Source organism: Dermacentor andersoni, chromosome 1 (assembly GCF_023375885.2).
Source record: "Dermacentor andersoni chromosome 1, qqDerAnde1_hic_scaffold, whole genome shotgun sequence".
Taxonomy (NCBI): Eukaryota; Metazoa; Arthropoda; class Arachnida; order Ixodida; family Ixodidae; genus Dermacentor; species Dermacentor andersoni.
In genome coordinates, this window is record NC_092814.1 from 297,618,903 (window position 1) to 297,632,609 (window position 13,707).

Here is a 13,707-nt window from a genome sequence, read left to right on the forward strand (position 1 = left end):
TAACCTGCCGTGGTGGCCTTAGTGGCTATGGCACAGCAGCTGCATTTTGATAGGGGCGAAATGCAAAAATGCCTGTGTGCCATGCATTGGGTGCACGTTAAAGAACCCCTGGCGTTTGAAATTAATTTGGAGTCCCCCACTGTGGCATGCCTCATAATCATATTGTAGTTTTATACATACATACACACATACATACATACATACATACATACATACATACATACTGCAGCCCAATTGGCCTACCGTAGGAGTGGGTTTGTACATTGGATATAACATGAAAACAATTTTCTGCACAAATCAACTTCAACACCGTAGGAATCATGAGTGTTTCAAAAATAAAAGATACGAGTAATAATACACACAGCATGAATCAAGTTAACTTATGCAAAAAATTTCTGTAAAGGCAGTGACCTAGTTTCACCTGACAGTAAGTTCCATTTTTTCAATTGTACAAGGAAAGAAGCTATACTTAAATAGGTTAGTATGCAGTTGAAATGGTGCAAGGTTAAGTTTGTGGCTATTCCTAGTAGGTTTCCATTTATCAGGAGACAGGTAGTTGTTCTTTAATGAGTAGCATGGGGTGTTAATGAGATTATGCAACAATTTAAGGCATTCACGATCACGCAGCTTGGGCAGAGATTGTAGTCCTAGTGCAACAAGGTGAGATGAGGGTGACAAGTTTCACTCAAAACGGCAGTATATGAAACGGATTGCTTTCTTCTAAACTGATTCGAGGGTGTTAATGTCAGGTACTTTATAAGGGTTCCGGATGGGGCAACCATATTTGAGAATGGGTCGGATGAGTGATTTATATGTTAGCAATATTGTTTCACGTGGAGCTTTTCATCATGCGCAATTTAGATAGCCTATTTAGTGCTTTATTGCATGCGTATTCAATATGCTTTGACCATGACATGTTAGGTGTGAAGATGAGGACAACGTACTTGTATTCAGACACCCGTTCAAAGGAAGAGCCATTAAATAAATAAACAAAGAAATAAAAGTGTACTTACTAAAAGATAAAGTGACTGTTTTTACAAAGTTTATATTCATTTGCCATTTGCCACACCACTTGCAAAATTGTGTAAAAAAACAGTGAAAGGTGGTCAACATTCATGTTAATTACGTTAAACAGCAAACAATCGTCAGCATAAAGGTGGATTTTTGCAGACATAATTCGGAAAATCATTTATGTATAATCAGAACAAAAGTGGCCCCAGTACTGAACCCTGAGGAACTCCAAATGTCACATTTAGTAGAGACAAGTTTGAGGAATTAAACGAAACATACCGGGAACAGTTATGCAAAAAGATAGCAGTCCAGTCAACTAAAGAAGAGTTATTAAGTATAGTGTGAAGCTTCTGGAGAAGTTTTGAATGTATAACAGTGTAGAATGACCTTGAAAAAATCTGAAAATGTCATCCATTTGATTACTAGTGTTGAGATCGTGTGAAATGTCATGCGAGAATTCTACGAGCCAAGTTATGGTCAAACGACGAAAACCATGCTGAGCATCACTCAAAATGCTGTTATTTTCAAGAAACTCCATAATATGCTTAAAGATTACATGTTCAAGAAGTATAGATGATTGAGACGTTAATGAAATTGGACGATAGTTTAATGGTCACTGCTTGATGACAGATTTATACATGGGAAGAATTTTTGACAATTTCCAAACTAAAGGAACTGTCGAGGTAGATAAAAACTTTTGAAAAATTAGTCAAATATATATATTGACTAGTCCAAGCACAATATCTAACAAGAAAAGCGTTGTTATGCCATCAAGGCCACAGGATGTCTTAAGCGCAAAATTAGATTCAAAAACACCTTCGAGAGACATGGTAATATTGCCAATTGAATAATGTGAGTCATGAATGAAGGTATAGTCGGATACAACTTTAGAAAAAAGGGGAGGCCCCGCCCAGATGACCGAAGCGCGACAGCCGATTGCCTCCGCGACTAAAATAGTCCCGCTCGAAAAATCGTGCTCCTGAAACGCGTAAGTCTCGGTATAAATAAAGACTTTTGTATTTTGATGACTGGTTTAGTAGAGCTCTCATGTGCTACAGCACATGCCAGATAGCGACAGAAAAATAACCCCGCGCCTTCTAGAACGCTGCCCGTCGTCTGCTCCTTAGCTTCATTGCAAGTGACAAAAGTAGAAAGAGCAGCTCTGCATGGCTTCTGCGCTTGTTCGCATGTACATGGCGTATCTACTGCTCGTTTTCGAAGTTTAAAATGAATCAGGTGCTATTGAAAAGTACTTATATAAAATAATGCATTTATCGCTGAAGCGCACAGCTGACGCGACTTGGCCCAGTTCGAAGCGCGGGCGGCCATCTTCTTCGTCGGCGGGGTCACCGGCCGTCCGGCTCATGACGTCAGTCCAGAGTGCGCGCCCATTGGTGGATGCTCGTGTGCGTCCGCGTCGGAGGAGTAAACGCCCCCTTTTTTCTAAAGTTGTATCCGACTATAGGTAAGTCGAAGTTATCAGTTGTGAATACAGATTGAAAACTTTTGTTGAATGCCGTGGCAATAATTAATGGATCATTGGAAGCGACATTATTTATAACAGCTGTATTTGTGGAGGCTGAGCTGGGTAAAATTGAAGCCCAAAATTTTCTAGGGTTACATTTCATTAGACCTTGTAATGTAACCCTGAAGTACAAGTCCTTTGATGAATTGATTTTGAGGCGAAGTTCCACCTTGGCTACATTAAATTCGGGTACTTTAAGGGGGTCACCATTTCGGTTTAAACACCTTGACCTAGTAATGTGATGCAACAGGTGAAGTATGTTGCCACAATCTTTTAAAAAGAAGCCAGCAAGAAACTCACATCATCAGATTCGCTAAGACATTCGAAATCATCAAAAGAATCGCATAAGAAATCAATAATAGACACGTCATCGGCGTGTGCAAAAACAGGGAAAGTATTGTTATGAACTGGAACAGAAATAGATACAAGAACGGCCTGGTGGCCTGAAATACCATCTGTAACGTCACATTCTAAACCATTATCTAAAAGGCGGGGACTAACAAAAACTAAATGTAAAACTGAAGCACCTCTTGTGTTCGCTTCAACAATTTGCTTTAAACCAAAATATAATGAAAAATCTAACAGTGCTTTGCTCATTCCCACATCATAGCCGGTGAGCGATAAAGATGGCCACGAAATACCGGGGGCATTAAAATCCATAAGATAAATCTTGAAGACAAGACACGCTCGTGCATGAATGTCGTTAAAGCGAGCAGCTGAGCTCTGTTCGATGATGGCGGGCGGTAGGTAACACCAAATACTAAAGAAATGCTTCCGAAAAAGACCTTACACCAAACTGATTTGGTATCAGGTGGGCTAGGAAGTATTGAAAATTTAAGGTCAGACCGCAAAAATAATGCAACGCCACCTCCTCTTCCATGATGTCTGTCAGTTCTAACAACTGTAAAACCTGGAGGAGTTATTTCACAGTCATATGTGTTATCATGCAATCATGTTTCTGTTACACCAGCAATATATAGTGAAAGAAAATTTGGAAACTTGTTAATTAAGCTTCTGGCATTAACATTTAAGATGCATAGGGGTTCTTGTGGTTGGTTACTGATGCGTCAAGGGGTAATAGTGGAGATGGAAAGAATGAATTTTTGTTGGGCGAGAAAGAACCTTAGTGAGGGTGTTAGTATCATCATTCCAATTGTACCTAACTTTATCAATAAATGTGTAGTCAAAGCTTGATGGAGCCATTATCCCGAAAGGGTTTAGATTCTTCCCATATCTTTTTTTATGACTGATTGTATGCGCAACATCCTCGAAAATATGGAAGTCAGAACCTTTAAGTTTGTGACCGTTTTTAATGACATTTGTCTTTTCGCAATAGTCGAGCAGTTTCATAATAATGGGGCATGGGCGATTGGCATGCCTTCAACCAATCCTGTGGCACCTTTCAGCACTCAGGCATTCGATTTGAAGTTTTTCTTTGAACCACACAGAAATTTTAGACAGCAGAAGATCATGGGTTTCATCAGGTGTCTGAGTGAAGCCATGCAGCAGCAAGTTGTTATGGCGACATCGGTTTCTAAATCATCATTATGCAAAGAAAGTTGGTTGATTTCGATTTTTGGCTGCTGAAGTTCGCTATTCACTTTACCATTGCTTGTGGTAGAAGGAAGTGTGGCTCGGAGTGATTCCATTGTAGAGACACGCATCTCTAAGGCATCAAACCTTGAATTAACAACTTGATGGAAGTCCTTGATGTCTGCTATTGTGATATACGTTTCTGACCCTTAATTAATTTGGCAAGCATTTGCGTTACTGAAGACAAATCAACATCCTTGCCATCCATGGTACCCATTTCATCGGAAGTGGATGAGCTTCACAAAAGAAGTATCAGCCACCGGGCAATGTTTACCCTTGTTAGGCTAGGAGGCCCTTAACCGCTTAAGAGGACACTGCTCACGCAGTAGATTAGGTCAGAGCTAGAGACACAAAACTATAAGCACATATGGAATTGTGTGGGCGAGAAAACAGCAGCAGAAAGCGATTATCCGAACGAATGCACTTCGCATTTTTTAGGTAACCTGCCTGCGTAAAACGCAGAAAGCACTTCAGCATCCCACTAGCGTTGCTGTGAACTCACCCACTGAAGCAGGCAGTTGTCGATGACGTTTTCATATGTCCTGCTGGGGAAGTCACCATGCCAGACTTGCTGATGATTGGAGGAGCCAGGATGACGTCACCGAAGGTGATCGCACACAGACTACCGGCTGTAGAGGCGATGAACAGGGCAGGACTATTTTCAGTGAAGTAGATAGGGCCATCCATGCCCCCACTAGCCGAGTTATCCACATGCTGAAACGTAGTCGAAGAAGGGTTGCCGGTGCCATTGGTATTGAGGCGAAGAAATCCAGTTGGGCAGGGGACAGGACGAGCAAAGCAGGCCAAAAACTGCAGAAATAGCAGAAAGCAGTTCAGCATCCCACTAGCGCTGCTGTGAACTCGCCCACTGAAGCAGGCAGTTGTCGATGACGTTTTCATATGTCCTGCTGGGGAAGTCACCATGCCAGACTTGCCGATGATTGGAGGAGCCAGGGTGACGTCACCGAAGGTGATGGCACACAGACTATCGGCTGTAGAGGCGATGAAAAGGGCAGGACTATTTTCAGTGAAGTAGATAGGGCCATCCACTAGCCGAGTTATCCACATGCTGAAACGTAGTCGAAGAAGAGTTGCCGGTGCCATTGGTATCGAGGCAAAGAAAACCGGTCGGGCCAGGGACAGGATTGGCAAAGCAGGCCAGAAACTGCATAAAAAGCAGAAGGCGGTTCAGCATCCCACTAGCACTGCTGTGAACTCGCCCACAAAACCCCAGGAAACTCCAGAATTAAATTTTTTCTTCAAGGTACCCCACTTTCCCTTATTTTATCTTGTACAAATTTTCTATCTTATTATCCTCCTATTCCTTTTATGGCAATGGTTTTAGCATGCCAAAAACATCTGCAACACGCTGCCATTAACTGGACTTTGAAAGTTTATTGTAACACCCCCAATCAGCCTGCAACTTTGCAACTTCGTCAACATGTTCTTTAATCCTGTTTTGGTACGCCAGGTTCTAATTTAGGCACAGGAAACTTAATGCATAACTTATAGTAACACTTATGATTCACTGGAGAGGGTTATCAGTTGTCGATAATTCAGCAAACTGATTATTAAAGGGGCCATGACACGGTCCTCCAATCATTCTCAGTTTATCATTGTAATTGAGAGTAGAGGGGCCAATATATTTACACACACACACACACAAAAAAAAAAAGATAAGCTGGGTGCTCGGTGCACATTTTAACTGGAAATTTATGTTTGAAACCACTGCCTTTGAGCCCCTCCTACTGAAATTGACTGAAAATTATGGCATGTCTTCTGTGATGTCAGGAACTGTAGAGCTATGTAGGTTGCTTCAAAACGTTCAGTAATCACATCTAGCACATTCTGGTACCCAACGGCGCAGCAAAGGCATCGCTGTTCAATTATTCCCGCAATTTCTTCACTCGCAAATAAAAGCAGAACACCCACAGAAAATATCTTGTATCCACCACCAGCACATGTGAAAACAAAATAATGCATGACGACCATATGTATTTCCACCTCCTACAAACACTACCAGTGCTTGCACTACACAAAAGTATGGCCTCCAATATTTACTTGCATTACTCCGTGGGAGCCATATTTAGGAGTGCGAGTCTTTGTGACCAGTTAGTGTTGCCATACTGCTATACGGTTTAACTGCAATATTCAAAATGCAAATTGAAATTTTCTATCGCACCAAATGCACTCAAATTTTGCCAGCTTGCTGTGGGATGCATGCTGTTTAGAATGCAATTAATAGTTAAAAGTTCAAAAATTGGATGTCATTTAAAACCAATTTAAAATTATAATTCCTACTTAAACTGCGAGCAGTGTGTTGGATTCTATCACTATAAATCATGATCATTTCATTTCCATCAACGTCTCACAACACATTCTGGCCAGTTGTCAGTCCCTGTAAGTATTGTGCTAATTATGTTATAAGTCAAATCACATTTCAATGCTTTTTTCTTTTCATACAATCTGAATTTTCATGGCCGTAAGTAAAGGTGAACAAGTTCTCATTTTCCTTCATGTGAAACTGTGTTTTCACATTACAGGGTTGTGAGAAAGCTTCAGCTCAAGGTCTGACTGATTTCCCTATTCAAATATACATGTAAAACACAAAAAATGCTTTTGTGAGACAACCACTGACAAATTTGAATGAAATTTTTGTTGCATTTGAAAGAGAAAGTTCAATTCTAGTGACAGTAGAAAGCAAAATTTGGAATAAGGAACTCAAATTTCTTTTTTAGGTTGCCAGAAATTGATTTTTAGGAAAATAGATGCACAAGTTTTCCAAACCTATAAATCTCCACTAAGAATGGATATTGCACTTCTTTAAATTGTTAGAGAAATTGAAGCGGGCAAATGTGATGTGTGAATTTAAAGCTTACATGAAATTGTTATAATGTTTATGACAATTCTGCAAATCAATTATTAACAAATAATGGTATATTTCAGAGTGGTGCATAATACATCAGTATCTTCTGTATTAGATGTATTATTATGTGCGCTTACAGAATTCGGACATTGTTTTTTTATTGCCGAGTTGTAAACTTACCTTAGTTCTTGTTTGTTGTTTCTTTTTTTTTCTATTTCAATTTTCAACAATTTTCAATAAATTAACCTAAATAAAAAATCTGCTTCCTGCTGTGACTAGATATTAAATTTGTATTTTAAACGCAAGTAACATCCTCCAATTCGGTGCTGTGGTTGGCAAGACAAACGGTTTCTCCCTTCCCATGTATTAGGTAGGAGCCTCCTCTAAAGCTTCATCTAAAGGTGTTTGCTAATTTCCTGCAGTTTCAGGCCAATCTTAACACAGTCTTTTTGCTACATTTCTCTGAAATATATAAAGGGCTTCAACAAGCAGTTTATGAAACTGATGATTTTACACTTTGCACACAATTAAGCTACATTTAGCTTTGCCTGCAGATTACTACCCATGAGGAACCCTTCTCCCATTCCTTCATTTGATCCCGCTATGACGTTTAGTTCTCTAGCAATCAATGTGAACATTTGGCTGTTGCACTTTTTCAACAGAAGCATTTCATGAGACAATGAAACATTTGCTTCATCTAGTGGCATTAACAGCTCAGCTTCATTTTTCTTTCTTTAGTGCCTTTAGAATTCATGAAATTATACTAATGTAAGATGCTGCAGTGTAGGCCTAGAATTGAGCAAAGGAAACTTCACTCTTCATTTTCTACACTAATAGCCAGCATTTTTCTGCCAAATAAGTTCGAACGGGATCCATAACAAATACCTCACTAGGCTAAATGTCGGGTTTAGAAACTATATCAGTTTATAATGATAACATTTTTTGCATACTCTATTTTCATTAATTTCATGATAATAGGCTTATATTAGAAGAGATAGTGAAGGTCAAATTTCCATTTTTTAAATTTTGCGCCAAAACATCAGCACAGGTATGCGAGTGATGTCACAGATTTCAAAGTATACTTTACTATTTAAGCCGGATTGGCACAGTAAATGTTCCCGAAATTTGCCATGTTCAATCTTTGGCTCCTTTAGAACACACTGCCATCCATTTTTACTGATAAACAATAATTGAACGCTAACAAACGGCGTCAAAATCCATGGCATGAGTGGAATTGTTGCATTTTGCCCTTGCACAAAGGCAATCTGTTTGGTGTCATTCATTGCCATCATCAGCACAGTTCTTGTGATCTCAGCCCTTGGCGACTGAAGGTTACAGCTGTTCAGAGTCTTCAAATAAAATATCTCAGAGACATAGTTGCTTCTGATGAGAGATGCCAGTTTCGAGACATTTATCTATGTTTCTGTAATTGCTTTTATCAAGGTTATTATAAAACACAAGGAGGGGCTGCTCCTTCGGCACTCCTTTTAGCTCTGGAGAACAGTGCAAGTTGATTCAGGTCTAGCTGCACTGCATGCGCAGTTTTCCAGCATTATCAAGAAAGGCTCACAAAACAGGTGGCCGCTTTGTTTCTTATATTGGATTGACACAAAATACTGTTGAATTCTGCTGAAAGGTTAGCAACATGTTCTGAAGATTTTTTTCAAGCATATGAAGGTTTATCTTCAAATTGAAAAAACTCCTATGGATAGAAAGCGTTGTAGTTCCCATTGTTCGAATGGATGAGAAGTGGCTATATCTGTGACCTAATAGTAATACGATTTGGACTAGCAGCATGTCAAGAAATCTGGCCGCTAAGTATTGGTCGCTTTATTATGACCTTAGAATGCATAAAGAGCAGCTTTTACTTGTTGGCCTAGCAGAAACCCTTGAATGACATTGTCAGTACAAATGTTACCAGATTAAAATAACCTTGACTGCTGCTTGCTCCAGAGCCACCGAAATGTGAGCTAATATTTGTGAAGGTTAAAAAAAAGTAAGGCAACATAACAAACAAAAGCATTGGTCCGCAGGTGCTAGCATCCACGATCATACACCATGTTCCATTAAATTATGAGCACTGCTTCGTCATGGTAACGACGAATATGTTCAGTGGTTGTGCATTTTATCTGCTCCCAACAAAAGACCCTATGCTTCCACACCCATTTTGTTTTATTTTGCCTCACATCACGAAGTTTACCATGCATTGTTTTTGGCGATGAAAAAGCTTTTCTGATCACGTGGTCATATTTTCATTGGAGCACCTGTGTACAAGAGTAGTCCAAACTCGGAAAGGGGCATTAAATATTTGCTCACGGGCCATATCTTACGCAGCCCTGGTCTAAAACAATCCGTAATTTCTTTTCTTTTAAATTGCAAACGTGTATACCTACAGTGACCTCACAAGCAAAACTATAACCAAAGAAAACCAGGGATTGTTAATTTGTCCAACAGCACCATATCTAATAACATTATTTTGAAAAGATTCTGCTTAGTAAGGTAGCTAGAGGAAGCACTTTGAAAAGTGTGTGTGGCTGTCACTTCACTCTCAAAAAGTGGCCTTTGCAAACCAACTCACAAATATCGTAGATATTTGTTACACAAGGTTTTTTAATCTCACATCTTGTCTTCACTGTTCGGAGTACAAAAAAAGGGGTAGTTGGGGGAGAAGCTCCAGTAAAAATAGTCACATCTTTCATGTCACAGTCGTGCCACATCTTGTGTTCACACTCCCCATTCTTCTAATTGTAATAAAATGCTATATTTGTAATCAAGGTTTGGTAATTACAAAATGCCACTTCTCATGCAGACCTATCCTTAAAAACAGCACATCAGCATGCTTTGCGTGCAGCTCTTTATACAGACCTGTATACAGCCCGAAAATACCATGGAACACAGACCTGTAAAGGTTTGTTTGTTAATTGCTGAGCCACAGTGCTGATTCCTTTTTGTGCGTGCATGAGCCAAAGGGCAGAAGCAGAGAGAGCAGGTGCAGTACTCTTCTGGGAGTAGGTTTTCTTTAGTATTTTGCTTATGACTGTAGTTATTATTTGGAGCTCCATTCTTTTTACAGTACTTCCTTTATTTATTATTTCAGCAATACTACTAGCCTGCAAAGGCTGTGAGCAGGAGTGGGGTACACGATGCATAAATACATAATACAGACAATACATGTTTTGCATAACGTCGCTTGCTCATAAAAATACACATATATATATATATATGTATGTATGTACGTACGTATGTATGTATGTATGTATGTATGTATGTATGTATGTATATACCAGGACTGGTTTCGTGTACAGGTACAAGGTTTAAGTCACACCGGAAAACATACAGGGTAAAACATATGCATACAAGGCAACAAAGGAAATCTTTACATATAGACAAAAAAGAAAACAAAATAACTAGTGTCTTCTGGCTAAATAAATTGTCGTCAGGTGAGCCTTCAGGGCTGAAACGAAAGCAGCCGAAGACGAGCGTTCTACAACGTCGGCTGGAAGCATGTTCCATTCTCGCACCGTTCATGGGAAGAATGAATTTTTTGAAGATATCGGTTCAACAACGAAATTCTCACAGTTTTTTGGAGTAGTGAGAGCGTGTGGTTTGCTTGGTGACAGATTGAATAAAATTGTCCTTTGTTGTTCCTATTTAATTGTGATAGATACAGGTACTGTAGCCGATCAGCGTGGCGCCGGGACTGTAACGAATCCAGTTCAGCCTTTTTCACCAAAGCATTAGCAGATGCGTGCCAGCTGTAGGTATTGTAAACACATCCGAGAGATTTTCTTTGAATACTTTCTAACTGGACAATATTTTCTTTCGTGTACGGGTCCCACACTATTCATGCTGATTGTGTAATGTAGCACTTATACAATATGGCAGTATGCCCATTTGAAGCTCTCTGTTATTCAGTAATGCCAAATACAAAAAAATAAGTTACCACTCATGCAAACTATTACAAGTTGCAACTGCTGCAACAAATGTTAAACAATAACTTGGGACAGTTTCAACAAAATACTGTACGTGGAAAAACATGACTCAACACTTCCTCTACTCAATATTGGGCACTCGAGGCCTACATCTCAACGTCACTGACGTACTGGCATGTTTATGCACTTTTGTCCCACCGTGCGCCCTTTGACATTCCTTTTGTCAGAGAGCAATGCGAGGACCACACCAAGAGAGCATTTGCTGCTATCCATGTCATTTTTTTCATTTCTGCACAACCAAAAATAAACTGTAGTGCTTGTTTTATAATATCGAAGAAAAAAAAAACATGCTGGGGGTGCATCACATCAAAAAAAAACCCGACACAGCAAGGGTTAATCACAGGTATTCTGCACTGTAAGGTTGAAACACACATTTGTAAACCAGCTACACCCTGTGGTATATAATGCAGCCTGGAAAGAGTTCAAACACCTTTTATTTTCCTGTCTTATAGGGGAATGACTTTTGCCACACACTGCAACATACAACTACATGACCTTAAATCACAAGTCTGCACAAAAAGCTACCAGCAAAAGCAATGTGAACACAACACATTCTGATCAGGAGGGCTGAACTGTAGCTGGCATATAAGTAAGCTTAATGGCACATTTATTGAATGTTCTTGGGAAGCACCAGAGCAGACACACTAATATAAGGCACAAACTTCAATATCAGTTCTGGTCACACGATGATCCATAATTATGGTACTTGTGATGATTAAACATTTACAGGCCGCCATTGGAATCTGAACCTGGCAACGTTTAACGTTAGAATATCATCTAATGAGGAGAGTCTAGCAGTGTTATTGGAAGAATTAGAGGGTAGTAAATGGGATATGATAGGGCTCAGTGAGGTTAGGAGGACAAAAGAAGCATATACAGTGCTAAAAAGCTGGCACGTACTGTGCTACCAGGGTTTAGCGGAGACGAGAACTAGGAGTCGGATTCCTGATTAATAAGGATATAGCTGGTAACATACAGGAATTCTACAGCATTAACAAGAGGGTGGCAGATCTTGTTGTGAAACTTAATAAGAGGTACAAATTGAAGGTAATACAGGTCTACGCCCCTACATCTAGTCATGATGACCAGGAAGTCGAAAGCTTTTATGAAGACGTGGAATCGGCGATGGGTAAAGTCAAAACAAAATACACTATACTAATGGGCGACTTCAATGCCAGGGTAGGCAAGAAGCAGGCTGGAGACAAGTCAGTGGGGGAATATGGCATAGGTTATAGGAATAGCAGGGGAGAGTTATTACTAGAGTTTGCAGAATAGAATAATTTGCGGACAATGAATATCGTCTTCCGCAAGCGGGATAACCGAAAGTGGACGTGGAGGAGCCCAAATGGCAAGACTAGAAATGAAATAGACTTCATACTCTGCGCTAACCCTGGCATCATACAAGATGTGGTCGTGCTCGGCAAGGTGCGCTGCAGTGACCATAGGATGGTAAGAACTCGAATTAGCCTAGACTTGAGGAGGGAACGGAAGAAACTGGCACATAAGAAGCCAATCAATGAGTTAGCGGTAAGAGGGAAACTAGAGGAATTCCGGATCAAGCTACAGAACAGGTATTCGGCTTTAACTCAGGAAGAGGACCTTAGTGTTGAAGCAATGAACGACAATCTTATGGGCATCATTAAGGAGTGTGCAATAGAAGTCGATGGTAACTTCGTTAGACAGGATACCAGTAAGCTATCACAGGAGACGAAAGATCTGATCAAGAAACGCCAATGTATGAAAGCCTCTAACCCTACAGCTAGAATAGAACTGGCAGAACTTTCGAAGTTAATCAACAAGCGTAAGACAGCTGACATAAGGAACTATAATATGGATAGAATTTAACATGCTCTCAGGAACGGAGAAAGCCTAAAAGCAGTGAAGAAGAAACTAGGAATAGGCAAGAATCGGATGTATGTGTTAAGAGACAAAGCCGGCAATATTGTTACTAATATGGATGAGATAGTTCAAGTGGCTGAGAAGTTCTATAGAGATTTATACAGTACCAGTAGCACCCACGACGATAACGTGAGAGAGAATAGTCTAGAGGAATTTGAAATCCCACAAGTAATGCCGGAAGAAGTAAAGAACGCCTTGGGAGCTATGCAAAGGGGGAAGGCAGCTGGGGAGGATCAGGTAACAGCAGATTTGTTGAAGGATGGTGGGAACATAGTTCTAGAAAGACTGGCCACCCTATATACACGATACCTCATGACCTCGAGCGTACCGGAATCTTGGAAGAACGCTAACATAATCCTAATCCATAAGAAAGGGGACGCCAAAGACTTGAAAAATTATAGACCAATCAGCTTACTGTCCGTTGCCTACAAAGTATTTACTAAGGTAATCGCAAATAGAACCAGGAACACCTTATACTTCTGTCAACCAAAGGACCAGGCAGGATTCTGTAAAGGCTACTCAACAATAGACCATATTCACACTATCAATCAGGTGATAGAGAAATGTGCGGAATATAACCAACCCTTATACAGTAAACTCTCATTTGTACGAACGTCGGTTTATCGAATATTTCAGAATAACGAACTTTTTAAATATCCCCGGCAGTTTTCTTATAGATTCTATGCAAATATGTTTCACTTGAATGAATTTTGGAAGTCAATATTTCAGTTTAACGAACTCGCTCAGAGGACCAAGGCTTATTTTTACGATCAGTTGCTTACTCAGTTATCTGATCGTAACTTATCAGTTACGATCAGATA